At 51.3% G+C, this 11,720-nt stretch overlaps 1 long non-coding RNA gene and 1 other non-coding gene across 3 annotated transcripts; both read right to left on the bottom strand.

Annotated features, from left to right (window-relative positions):
* Nucleotides 1-156: 156 nt before the first annotated feature.
* On the bottom strand, nucleotides 157-9,054 carry LOC115288493. Of its 2 annotated transcripts, XR_003907032.1 has the most exons (4): nucleotides 8,833-9,054; nucleotides 8,297-8,443; nucleotides 2,101-3,371; nucleotides 157-203 (listed from the first exon to the last, which is right to left on the bottom strand). It is a non-coding gene; the product is annotated as an uncharacterized LOC115288493 (long non-coding RNA). The 2 variants fall into 2 exon arrangements; XR_003907031.1 differs by lacking the exon at nucleotides 157-203 and having other exon boundaries at nucleotides 1,953-3,371.
* On the bottom strand, nucleotides 8,713-8,786 carry TRNAR-UCU. The gene has a single exon. It is a non-coding gene; the product is annotated as a tRNA-Arg (tRNA).
* Nucleotides 9,055-11,720: the final 2,666 nt, after the last annotated feature.

Raw genomic sequence — 11,720 nt, 5'->3', positions numbered from 1 at the left:
GTGGTGGTGATGGTGGTGGGCACTTGAGGGGAAGAGCACTGGGTGTTGTATGGAAAACAATTTGACAATAAAATATTATGGAAAAAAAAAAAAAAAAAAAAGAAACGGACCTCACCTGTCAGCGGGTAGGTGCCAGCAGCGAGAGGGGACTTTGCAGAGAAGGAAGGCGGCGATGCCGCGAGCGCTGTCCAGCAGGGGGCGCCCTGAAACAATGAATGCCAGTCGCAGGCGCCATGTCCCTTAGTCACATCAACACTTGAAGAATTAAAGTCCTCTCCCTTTGGAGATCTATACATTCTGATCACACGTTTGGGAGACTGTGGAATCCGTGTCTGCCGTAAAGCACCCCCACGCATGCACACAGCCACTTTTCTCCGCTAGGGAAGAGGGCAGCAATAATACTGCATGATGAAAGCAGACATTAACAACCCAACACACAAATGTGCACAGGGACATGGGCCAGTCCGTCCCCTCGAATGAGCTACTCAACCGTCTAGTAAACACTGCATTCCCTCCGTGGATCTCACTCTCTGCTCACAGTGCCTACCCGACGATGTTCCACACCCTCTTCAAACAGCCAACCCCTTCCTTGTCCATCTTCTCTGACAATTTAAGAGGAGGAGGAGGGCTGGGGGAGGAGGACGCTGAGCGAGCTCCGCTGTCAGGTGTCACCTCTTACCTTCCTGTCGTCTGTATCTGGACACACGTCCATCCCACCATGTGTCTGTGCCGCAGCAGGAATAAAGGAGCCCCTGCCAGCTTCCCAGAGGTGACCCCTTCCCGGGTCCACGACACGCATTCCCCTCCACCTTCTCACAGGCCCTGGCTATCACCGTGCTTCCCTTCTCTCTCCCGTGAATATTCAAGGTCCCTTTGCAACAATTTCCTTCCCTGTAGATTTCTTTTTTATTTTCTTAAAATTTTTAATGTATTTTTAAATTTATTTATGAGAGACAGAGAGAGACAGTGCGAGCCCGGGAGGGTAGAGAGAGAGGGAGACACAGAATCTGAAGCAGGCTCCAGGCTCTGAGCTCGCTGTCAGCACAGAGCCCGAAGTGGGGCTCGAATCCACAAACCGTGAGACACTTAACCGACTGAGCCACCCAGGCGCCCCTTCTCTGTGGATTTCAAGGGGCTCAAGTCTCTGTCACAGACTGAATGGGTGGAGGTCCAGACCCAGGCTGGCCATGAGCTGGTCGCTGTGGAGACATGAGTAACAGCACCGTGATGCTCCATCCGGTTCATTTATGAAAGTGTCCATAGTTGGACATCTTAAAGTAAGAAAACACAAATGGTTTCTTTCTTTGGCTCCCCCTGTCCTCCAGCTTCTCAGTCAAACTTCCAAGAGCACCTCGACCTTCTGAGCACCCTGTCCATGGCCGTCTGCTCTGGTCCGGCTGCTTGTCCTGACGCTGCACAGACGCTGAGACGGCCCCCACTGCCGACTTCCACTTAGTCTCACGGTTATTTTAGTACAGATTTTGGGTCCTACTTTTTTAGATCTGCACTTGTGATGGGCAAAAAATAATCAGCACAGTAAAACTGATGTCTGGCATGCCCTGGTTATAAAGGAAAAGAAATACATTCGTATTTAAAATGAGCTCATGAGCTGAGCATTCCCTCCGAGAAGAAGGGAGGGTGACCTAGAGACACGGTAAGGAGCTAGAGACCTGACAGGGAATACTCACCAATTCATTTACTCACTCAGAAAATGTTTATTTAGTAAGTACTATGTGCCAAGCATTGAGCCACATGCTGGAATACTCTGACGAGCAGAAGAGAGATTGTCACACACGAAACTGCAGCTCTGGGGACATTTGGGTGGCACGTTCAGATGAGCATCCAACTCTTGATTTTGGTTCAGGTTGACGTCCCACGGTCATGGGATGGAGCCCCGCATTGGGCTCTGCGCTGAGCTTGCATGGGATTCCCTCTCTCTCTCTTGCTGTCCCTCTCCTTCTGTCCCATCCTCTCTCTCTCTCTCTTTCTCAAATAAATACAATGAAAAAAAAACTTGTTAATTGTGGCTATGAGTAAAGGAACTATCCCTGGGGCAGAGCACATCTGTGGGTGGTGGGGGGAGTGGGGGGAGGGGCTGACCTCTTTCCGGAAGGTGGGAAGGCTTCCAGGCAGTGACTCTGGAGTTGAGTCTGAACGATCAGTAGGGAACCACGAGGCAGAGAAGGCAGGAAGGAGCTTCCCAGACCGCAGGACAGGAGGCGAGGGTGGTCACACTGGGGAGAGGGAGGTGGGAGGAAGGTGGCAGGAAGTGGAGTCAGGGAGCTGGAGGGGGGGGGCTGACCCCACAGGGCAGGGCAGGGACTGCAGCAGGTTTGGTCCTTTTCTAGAAAACAAAGGGAAACCACTGGGGTTTTAAGCCAAATAATTGCATGATTAGATGATAACATTTACATTTTAGGAAGATCGCTCTGGCTGCGGGTCAGAGGACAGAGTGGAAGGGGCCAGGAGAGACAGGGGAGCGGATGAGTCTCCACGCCTGTGGCACCGAGCTCTGGTGGGGACCCTGGTGGCGGTGGTGGGGACAGTGGAGACAGGGGAGAAGACGGGTTGTAGAGATACATAGGAGCTGAAACATGCAGGATTTGGTGACGGATTGGAAATGACAGAAAAAGGAAGGAGTTGTCCGGGCAGCTTTCGTCCCGTTGACCAAGATAAGAAACACAGGAAGAAGACGAACAGGGTGGGGTAGAAAATGGTGAGCTCAGCTTCGGGCTTCTCATTTGAGGTGCTTCTGAGATGTCCAACAGATGTCGGAGGCCACGAGGTCGGGTCTGACCTGGGAGTCTGGTCTGGGGAGTCGCTGCATGTTGATGGACGTGGGAGCCCAAAGTGTGAGCGAGGTCAGCTGGGGGAAGTGCAGAGGGAGGGGGGCCAGGGGCCGGCTGAGACGATGCCGACACCGAGGAGAGGAACAGAAGTGGTGCGGAGAGGTAGGCGGGGACCCGAACAGCACTGCCCCGAAGCCCAGGGCGGGCGTGCCCATGACGGCCATGGTGGAGGCCCTGTGCTCCTGATGTGCCCAGAGTGGTCGTCACTCTGGGGGCACTTGGGAGGCCCAGTCAGCTGAACATCAGACTCAGACGTAGAACGTAGCACAAAGCAGAAGACTTGGAGGAAGCGCCGTGCTTGGCCAAAGCCACCGTGGGCGCTGCTCCGGACCCCTGGGGGGAAGCCACCATCTCCTCCGCCGCTAGGAGCACACTCAGGCACAAGTGTTTTGAAAACACTGTTCGTCGAAGTTTGTGCATCAATAGAAAAGAAAAGAAGTTTCGTATTCCTTCAAAACACATATACTTGGTCCTACGTCGTGTGCCATTCTGGACGCAACCATTTCTCTCATCAAAAGTGGCCTGCGGATGTAGCAAAGGAAAGAAAAGATAATGAGGGGCTGTGAGTGATTCCCAGGTGATGCTCTGCCGAGACCTGGGGTGGGTCTTCTGCAGAGAAGGCTCCCAGCAAGGGCTCGGGCCGGGAGCCCGGAGGCCACACTCTGGTCTCCTCTCCCCGCACTGTGGGTACGGACACACTTGCTTCCTTCCTGGCTTTAAAGCCCTGCATTGCTCACAGGTGAGACTTCACAGACCTGCTCCCCATGCGGCCCCATGACTGCTACAAGGCAGGGCCCCCACGTGCCCACAGGGAAGATGTGCTCTTGAGGGTAAATCTATGCATCTCTACACACACACACACACCTCCACTACGCCCAGGCATTTCCAAGGGACGGCAGCAGGTGGTCTATGGCCGAGTACCCCGCCGCCTGTCCCCCCGCCGTCCTCACCATGGTCTCCAGGAAACGAGCCTGATGGTTGAAACACTGTCCACAAGGAAGGGAAGCTGGCATGTGTTTTGGCACCTACTGTGTGTCTAACTATCCACTTTTACATTTTCCTTCATCTAATTCTAGGCCTCTCTAGATGAGGAAGTCAGGGCATGCCCAGGGTCCCACAGACAGTAAACAGCCAGACCTCAGCCTGAGACCCAGGTGGGTCCTACCCAGGTGGGCGGGTGCCTCTTCCACGAAGTTCCTCTTCCAGCGCACCCCCCCCCCGTTCTCTCCTGCAGGCCCTCCTTAGAGCTCTCAGGAAAACAGCATTATCCTCACAGAAGCAGAAAGATCCACCTCATAAGGGGACACTGAGAAGTTCAAAGGCATCCTGTTTCATTGTAATTTATAGAAATCACCAAGGACGTAAACACCGGAATAATGTTTGGGGGAGGAAGTTCCGTTCGCTATGGCTTTTAAACACAAACAAAATGAACATTTTTGCTAGTGGGCGACAACCATTGTAATGGCAATAAATAAAAGTAATTAGTTCTCTGGCAAAATGTAAGTGATCCAGGTCCGTTCGGCTCTCCAGGGCTGATAAATCACTTCTGTAGGTGGGTGTTATTATAGAACTCTCCACTGCAGCCCTCAGGAACCACAGAGCCACGCCTCCCTGCTTCTAGAAGGCTTTGCGTCCAGCAGACCTGCAAACACGCCCCTGTCCCCAACCACACAGCCAAAATTAGCCTTGTAACATTAAACCAGATCCCTGCGCTCCTCTGCTCAAACCCACTGATGATTTTCATTAACACAAAGGAAAGCCTGACCTACAAGTCTTAGGTCGGGAATTGCCCTGAGGAAGTGTTTTTGAGAGTCTGCTATAACTTTTGCTAACAACTGGACACCACAATTAGCTGGAGAGAGAAAGGGCACCTGGGGCTCCCGTGTCCTGTACTGGGCAGGTGCACCTCACACAATGGAGATTCATCTCCTGCTGTGCGCTTCTTTTGAAAGACCTACAGAAAAGCTAGCTGATGGTATCTGGGCCTAGAATCTAACCTGGGTTTACATTTAAATACAGAAACCTTTCAGCATGGTTTATAGAGTCCTTGGAGCGCCTGGGTGGCTCAGTTGGGTGAACATCTGGCTTCAGCTCAGGTCATGATCTCACGGTACATGGGTTCGAGCCCTGAGTCAGCCTCTGTGCTGACAGCTCAGAGCCTGGAGCCTGTCTTCAGAATCTGTGTCTCCCTCTCTCTCTGCCCCTCCCCTGCTCACTCTGTGTCTCTCTGTCTCTCAAAAATAAATAAAACATTAAAAAAATAAAAATAAAGCATCCTAAAATACCCATAAATGCAAAATGCTACAGTCTTTGCGAGGAGCCTGAATTTGCCTTGATCACAAGTTTATCAGCAGCGCCCACCAGTTTGGAAAGCCACAGCACTGCTGGTACCGGACACCCCCCGTGACACTGAAGGCGGCCACGAGGCATGCCGGCACCGCTCTGTGCATGCGCGCCAGCTGTTCCACACGTGGTCCTTCACGTAGGTAGGACTGCCAGTGTGCCGTTTGTGTCCTTTACTACACATTTCTTTCCTTTTATTTCTGTCCTACATTACGAGGACATTAAACTGCCTTAATATTGTTCACAGGCAGGTTACGCTACACAGGGCAGCACTGGGTGTGACGGCGCTGAGAGCATCAGTCTCTACGACATGCCCCATGTTCATCTCTGAACCAACCTCCCAGCTCTCCCTCCACTCCAGCCTCTGACCTTGGTACTCTCCTCCAAAGCCATCCCCCTGGTGCCCCAACTAAGGGCCTCTGCTCTGGCTCTTTCTCTGTTTGGAATGCCTGTTCTCTGGTCTAGTCAACCTCCCTGGTTTCACTCATTTTTCCTTCAAATGTCACCTCCTGCGAAAGTCTTCTGTGGTCATCACGCCTGACATCACTCTATTACCGGTCCAGTTCTTCCAGCAGGGGCACCTCCCTACACTTCTCTCAGAGCGGTATTTGCCCAGCTCTCCCTGATCTCTGCCATGGGAACACGCACTCCACGCGGGAAGCAGGCGGTGTTACTGTGGGTCCTGGTGGATCATGGAAAGTGGCTCACTGTGGGAGCTTGATGAATATTTGTAAAGTGGATGAATTAATGCATGAAGATATTGCTCACATTCCTGATCCCTGAAGCTACATTTCCTTCTCTCCCATCTACATAATTTATAGCCAATCTAAGTTGGCATTAATTCTTTAAATATATCCATCAAATGCCTACCATATTTCAGGCACTGAGAATACAATAATAAATAAGACACATCTTGCCTACATAACCTTGTAATTAATGACCAACCTTAGCACCCCTGAAGTATTTGAGCCCTCCAGTGAAGTGACTTTACAAAAACCCACCAAATTTCTATTGTATATTCTGAGTATGTTTATAAGACAGTCATTAATGATATTCATAAATCAGAAGTCACCCCTCACATATTCAGAAGAAAGCTATTATCACATATAAAGGAATTTTTACCAAAGTGAAAAATCTTGCCCTCGGTCCTTATGATACCTTTCTTCAAGTTCCCAGGATAACCCTTCCTCAGAGACAAAGTGATGTGTGAGTAAGTGGAAACTTCTAGTTCCCTTGAGTGATAGAGCTAGCAGGGACCTCCACCCACCCGGCAGAGATGATGCTCCCAGCGTCATCCCTCCGAGCACAGAGGACATGGATGCTCTCTGAAGGACCCCATCAGCACGAAAGTCCAATCTATGATCTTTGTTGGGGAGCACAAGTCAATGTGCTCAGAGCCACCCAGGATGATCTGGACAGAGGCTGACCATTCAGACCCTGATCTTTCCCCACTTTGAAGCCAGGCACACTTCCTGCATGCCGAAGAGAGACAGAACTCAACCCCAGAACTGATGTAGGCTGTGTATTTGTGCAGAGTCATACCTGGGCTTTCTCATTCGGTTTGCCATCTGGAGGACACATAAAATAACCTTGTCATTATAAATAAGCAGTTCAAGTTCAGAGGTTCAACCAAGGTCTTCGAATTCCAAGGTAGGGAATGGAAATGGCTGGCTAAATTCAGGTTCGGGGGCTGTCCATGGGCTTCAGCCCTCACTGGTATCAAGCCTCAGCTGAGGGGCTGGCTACATGGCACCTGATCCAACATCTGAACAAATCTCAATCTACTGCCCACTTGGACACGTACCCCCTCCCCATGTCCACCCTTAAGCCCTCTCCCCAACGATTTCATGAAGCCTTTATTCCTAGAAAACTTCTAGAATTGAGCAAACTTTGGAAGAAGCCATAATGCATGTGCACCACTGCCCTGACTTTGAACACTGATAGAGGGACAACCTTCCTACTTCTTACCACAGACCAGCCACATTCCAGTAAGACAACGACGGGGACCCAGAATATCATAATATTCTGGACATGGATGAAAGAGCTGACATGCCCTTTTCCAAACTCCCTCCCCACCTCATCCCTTACACCACAATTTTTTCTCTCAGACAAGACCATAAAGCAAAAATATCTAGGAGAGGAGGAGCTAAGAATAAAAAAAGACTCCAGAAGGGTCTGCCCAGTAATTTCTGGACCACACCGGTATCCTCCAAAGTGTGCATCCTTGGGGCTGATGGGGGATAGTTAATAGCTGAGTTGGTGTTCTACCAAAGGAACTCAGAAAGGTAAAGCTTCGTGAGCTCTTGCTGCAAAAATTCTAAGTTCCTGTAAAGCACCATCCCACTTCAAATGAAGTTTGGGAGTTTCAGTTTGCTGCAAGTGTGCAGGTGTCCTAAAGGCTCATCCAGAGTCCTCCTATCAGCCCTATCAGTTCCCACCTCTTGGTGGCACCCTGTGTGACTGGCCCCCTCACCCCGCGCCAGCTTCCTGGAGCCTAAGTACAGGGCTGTGCCCACTGGATGCCCGTGCAAGGCCCCACGTGGGCGCGATACTGACTTCCCAGCAGAGGGAGGAGAGGTGTGTGTCTCGGGTTTCCTGGGTTCACCTGGGGTGGAGGTCACTTCCAAGCATGGGCGGCTTGCTCTAGCTAATAGGCTGGAGCCGCAGTATGCCAGGGAAAGAAAGCCAGCCCAGCCCGGAATAGAAACTCAAGCTCCCAGTCTTGCTGAATGTGGCCATTAGACAAGGCAGGGCAGGAGAGAAAGCAGGACGAGAGAAGGGTGAGATGCCCTGATGGAAATGGGGAGTTATGAAAATGACGCCCACACACCACCCACAGAGTTTGCCCGGCAAACAGGAGAGGCTGCCAACTTTCTTCCTCGGACTGTGAGACCTTGGGGTTTCCCGGACAAGTCCGTCCACCACAGATCATCCGTGTGCTGCCGTGCATTTCATCCATGAAGACAAAGAACAATGACCACATCTCACCTTGTAGATGAGAAAGCGAGCAATGAGCTTTAGCACAAAAAGCCCCAGGAAAGACCAAGATGGTCAATAAATTGTCCTCTGCATGACCCCACCCCCCTGGTCAAGGGGACCCTTACCATAGAAGACAGCTGGGCCTTTAGACGTTTCTCCACGGGCATATGGGTCAGCCTGCCTGTTCCAGTCCTCAGGGGAGAAGGAAGGCACCGCAGCCGTCCCAGAATCCAGACCCTGGCACCCGGGTCCCTGCATGTTCGTGGACTGTCCTAGGAAGCAAAGAAGTCAAAGGCTGTGTCAATCGGGCTGAGCAGAGAGAGGCTGCAGATAGATATCTGAGCCTTTGCTAGACAATGAAAATCCATAAGGGAGGAACAGAGAAAGCATGAAGAGGGAGGGAAAGGAAAAGGAGAGGAGGTCCAGGATTCCCAAAGAAAGAGGTTTCCTTTCTCTTCCCCAGAACCTCCAGGGAGACATAAATGCAATTACCAACCTCGCATGACAGCACACAAAATAAAAGAGGCACCTGCCAGGTGACCATCTCTGCCGGGACTCGAACCCGGAACCTCTGGATTAGAAGTCCAGCGCGCTCGTCCATTGCGCCACAGAGACCTCACCACACACACAGCATCAGCACCAGAACTGAAAAAGCACATACCTTCTGCATCACCAGCCATCTCGGCATCCTGCTCTCTCGAGCGGTGGGGGGGCAGGGACAGCTGGAAAATCTGGAGTGGAGATCCACCCGCAGGCTCCGTCAAAGCTTCTCCCGGTACTGTGGGTCCCGGGTCCTCAGGGGACTGGAGGACAGGGGGTGGTCGTTTTGCCCCAGAAGCTCTGATGGGGTAGGATGGAGCTAGAGCCTCCACTCCTTCCTCTCCATCCCTGAGGGAGGATACAGGACAGTCTCTCTATTCTCATGCTAATTAGGCAAAGCTCACCCAGCCCGGCCAGAAAACCACGGAGCCAGCTCTACCTCCACCCCTCTCCCTCACTGTGGTTCCATCCCACCCCGATTCTCTCAGATAGGGGCTGGGCAAAGCTGGGGGCTTCAGGAGAGCCCTCCTTCCCCCAGACAAAGGACCTGCTCCCGTAAAGAAACAGTGTGAAGGCGGCGGCAGCCCCAGGCAGGAAGCCGGGTTCCAGGAGCCGGGTCCAGCTCTCAGCCGTGAGAGCTGCCCCCTTCTAGCCCAGGGAAGAGACACCCGGAGTCTGATGTGATGTGCCTTCAGCATCTTCACTGGAATTATGGATGAGGAGGAGACAGAAGTGTGGTGAGTGTGTGTGTGTGTGTGTGTGTGTGTGTGTGTGTGTGTGTGAGAGAGAGAGAGAGAGAGAGAGAGGAGGAGGAGGAGGGAGAGCATACAGGGAGGAGGGTAAGAGTGGCAGCTCTCTAATGAAATTCAGATGGTCCTTGCACAGCCCTCTGCGATCACCTACCTGCTCCCCTCCCCCACCTTCCCTTGCTCCAAGTCTGCCATTCTCTCTTCCCAGGACTGCCTGATTTAAAGACTGAGGCTTTCTGAGGGGCTGGGCTTGCTGCCGGCCTCCTAGGACAATCAGAAGGGCCAGCCCTCCATCACCGTATACAAAGACCTCCATACCCAGCCCAGACCCAAGAAAACAGTTCCTGTTTTTAAAAGCCTCCTTGAGAAGACGGCAGTTCCTAATCACTGTTGGCTATAGCTTCCACCGAGCTGATTCTTCTGAATGCCTGATCCAAGCCCTTCCTACCTCAACTTCAGCTCTTTTTCTCCTGTTTGATTGCCAGACACATTCAGCGGACAATTGCCCTCCATTCTCCCAATGACAAGGCAATGATTTAAAGACGGATTCTGGGTTCACCACCCCACTCCCACTTCAAAGGTTATAGGAAAAGCAGAATGTTGGCCAGACTCTTCTCTTCCCTGTGTGTGTGCATCTGTTCCCACACTCTGGACACCACCAACTGACTCCAATCACAGTCCAAGGCCATTCTTTCTAACCCATGAGGCCAGCTGATGGTCCAGTGAAGGACAATGTGACAACAGTATTCTTGGACCGAAAGACCTTGAAGGGCCCTTAGAACTCTAAGACTTCACTTGTAATATCTCACACTCCCCTGGCCGTTCAGTTCTCATGGCCCCAAGGAGATCTGGGCCAGAATGGGACCAAGGTGAGTCAGTCGGGTCAGGAGACAAGGAGAAGACTAACACTTGGGGGGGCAACCCCCCCACCCAGGCTCACCTCCCCCCTCCCCAGGACCTAGACCCAGGGAACAGGGAGAGGGAAACTGATGGTGCGTATATACTAACCATGAAGCAAAAGAGCAGAGAACAGGTCTTTCTTAATCCACCTACCCTAGACTGCTCCAAGAACTTGATGCACAGAACTCAAACCTGGCCAGCTATCGTGTTACTTGGGTTGACCAGTAACAAGATGCCAGTCAAAGGGCTGGTCAGGAGGTCCCACGTGCCTGTAGAGGAAAGCTCAACCCCACATGCCAGCCAGGAACCACGCAAATGCAAAACAGAGTCTCAGGACACTTCCCTCCAGGCTCCACCAAAGTTCTCTTAGACACAGACACCCCCCCAACTCTTCGTAAAGATGGTGCCCTATCTATCTGTCCCAAGCTTTGCCCAAAGCGTCATTGCCTCTGAAGAGATCCCATGTTCTCCACATGCTATATGAAGAGCCCCAGCTCCCAGAACCTTCCAAGAGCCTCATTCATTGCATGCAATGTTCTTGCTTGGTGCTGTGGATACAATGATGAGGGAAGATAAGGGCAGGGTCCTGCCCTCAAGGATCCTGAAGGAAAATTCCAGTGTAGGCACTACTCTGAAAGATGTACAGGAGAAAAGATGAAATCAATCTTATTGCCCACCGAATAAGGTGTCAGGTTTCCAACTTCACACAAAGGTCCAGCTGCAATAGCAAACTGCAGTGGACTTGCCTCAGATCCCTGTGAAAATGACCTTCACAGCCTTTTTGTGCCCCAGTGTAAGTTGGGGACAACGATCAATGCCACGGACAAAGATTAGCTGAGCCCTCATGGAGCAAGCTGTTGTCTCTTTCTGCCTCTGTCCCATGAGTCACAAGGCTTGACTCTGGTGTCTGACCTGCCTCCTGCCTCTTAAATAACCTTCCTTTATCTTTCCCTCACCCCACAGCAGCCTCCCCATTCCAGAAACAGTCCCTTTCCAGGATCCCTTCCCCTCACAATCTCTATCAACAAAAATCTTCTAGATTGTCCAAGGGCTTTTCTCAAATAAGAGACGTCTCTGACTTATCTTGCTTCACTTTATGATTCATAAATCAGATAAAGCTTCTTGATAAGTGTGCATAAATGTCTCCAAACTAGATTTTTTAATTAAAAAATGAGAAGGGAAACAATCAAAGAAAGCAGGTAGGAAAGGTGAGGTTAAGTCATTGCAGATGATTGAAGACAGCACATCTTTTCCTTCTTTTAAACCAGGTACACCATTTGCGTTTATGCAGACACTTGAGAAGATGAGTCCGTTCCCTTTCCAAAAAAATGTTTGGCACTGATTTAATTCTCCAAAGATC

Source organism: Suricata suricatta, chromosome 3 (assembly GCF_006229205.1).
Source record: "Suricata suricatta isolate VVHF042 chromosome 3, meerkat_22Aug2017_6uvM2_HiC, whole genome shotgun sequence".
Taxonomy (NCBI): Eukaryota; Metazoa; Chordata; class Mammalia; order Carnivora; family Herpestidae; genus Suricata; species Suricata suricatta.
Note: the sequence above shows the minus strand (reverse complement) of the source record. Positions and strands in the feature narration are given on the sequence as shown.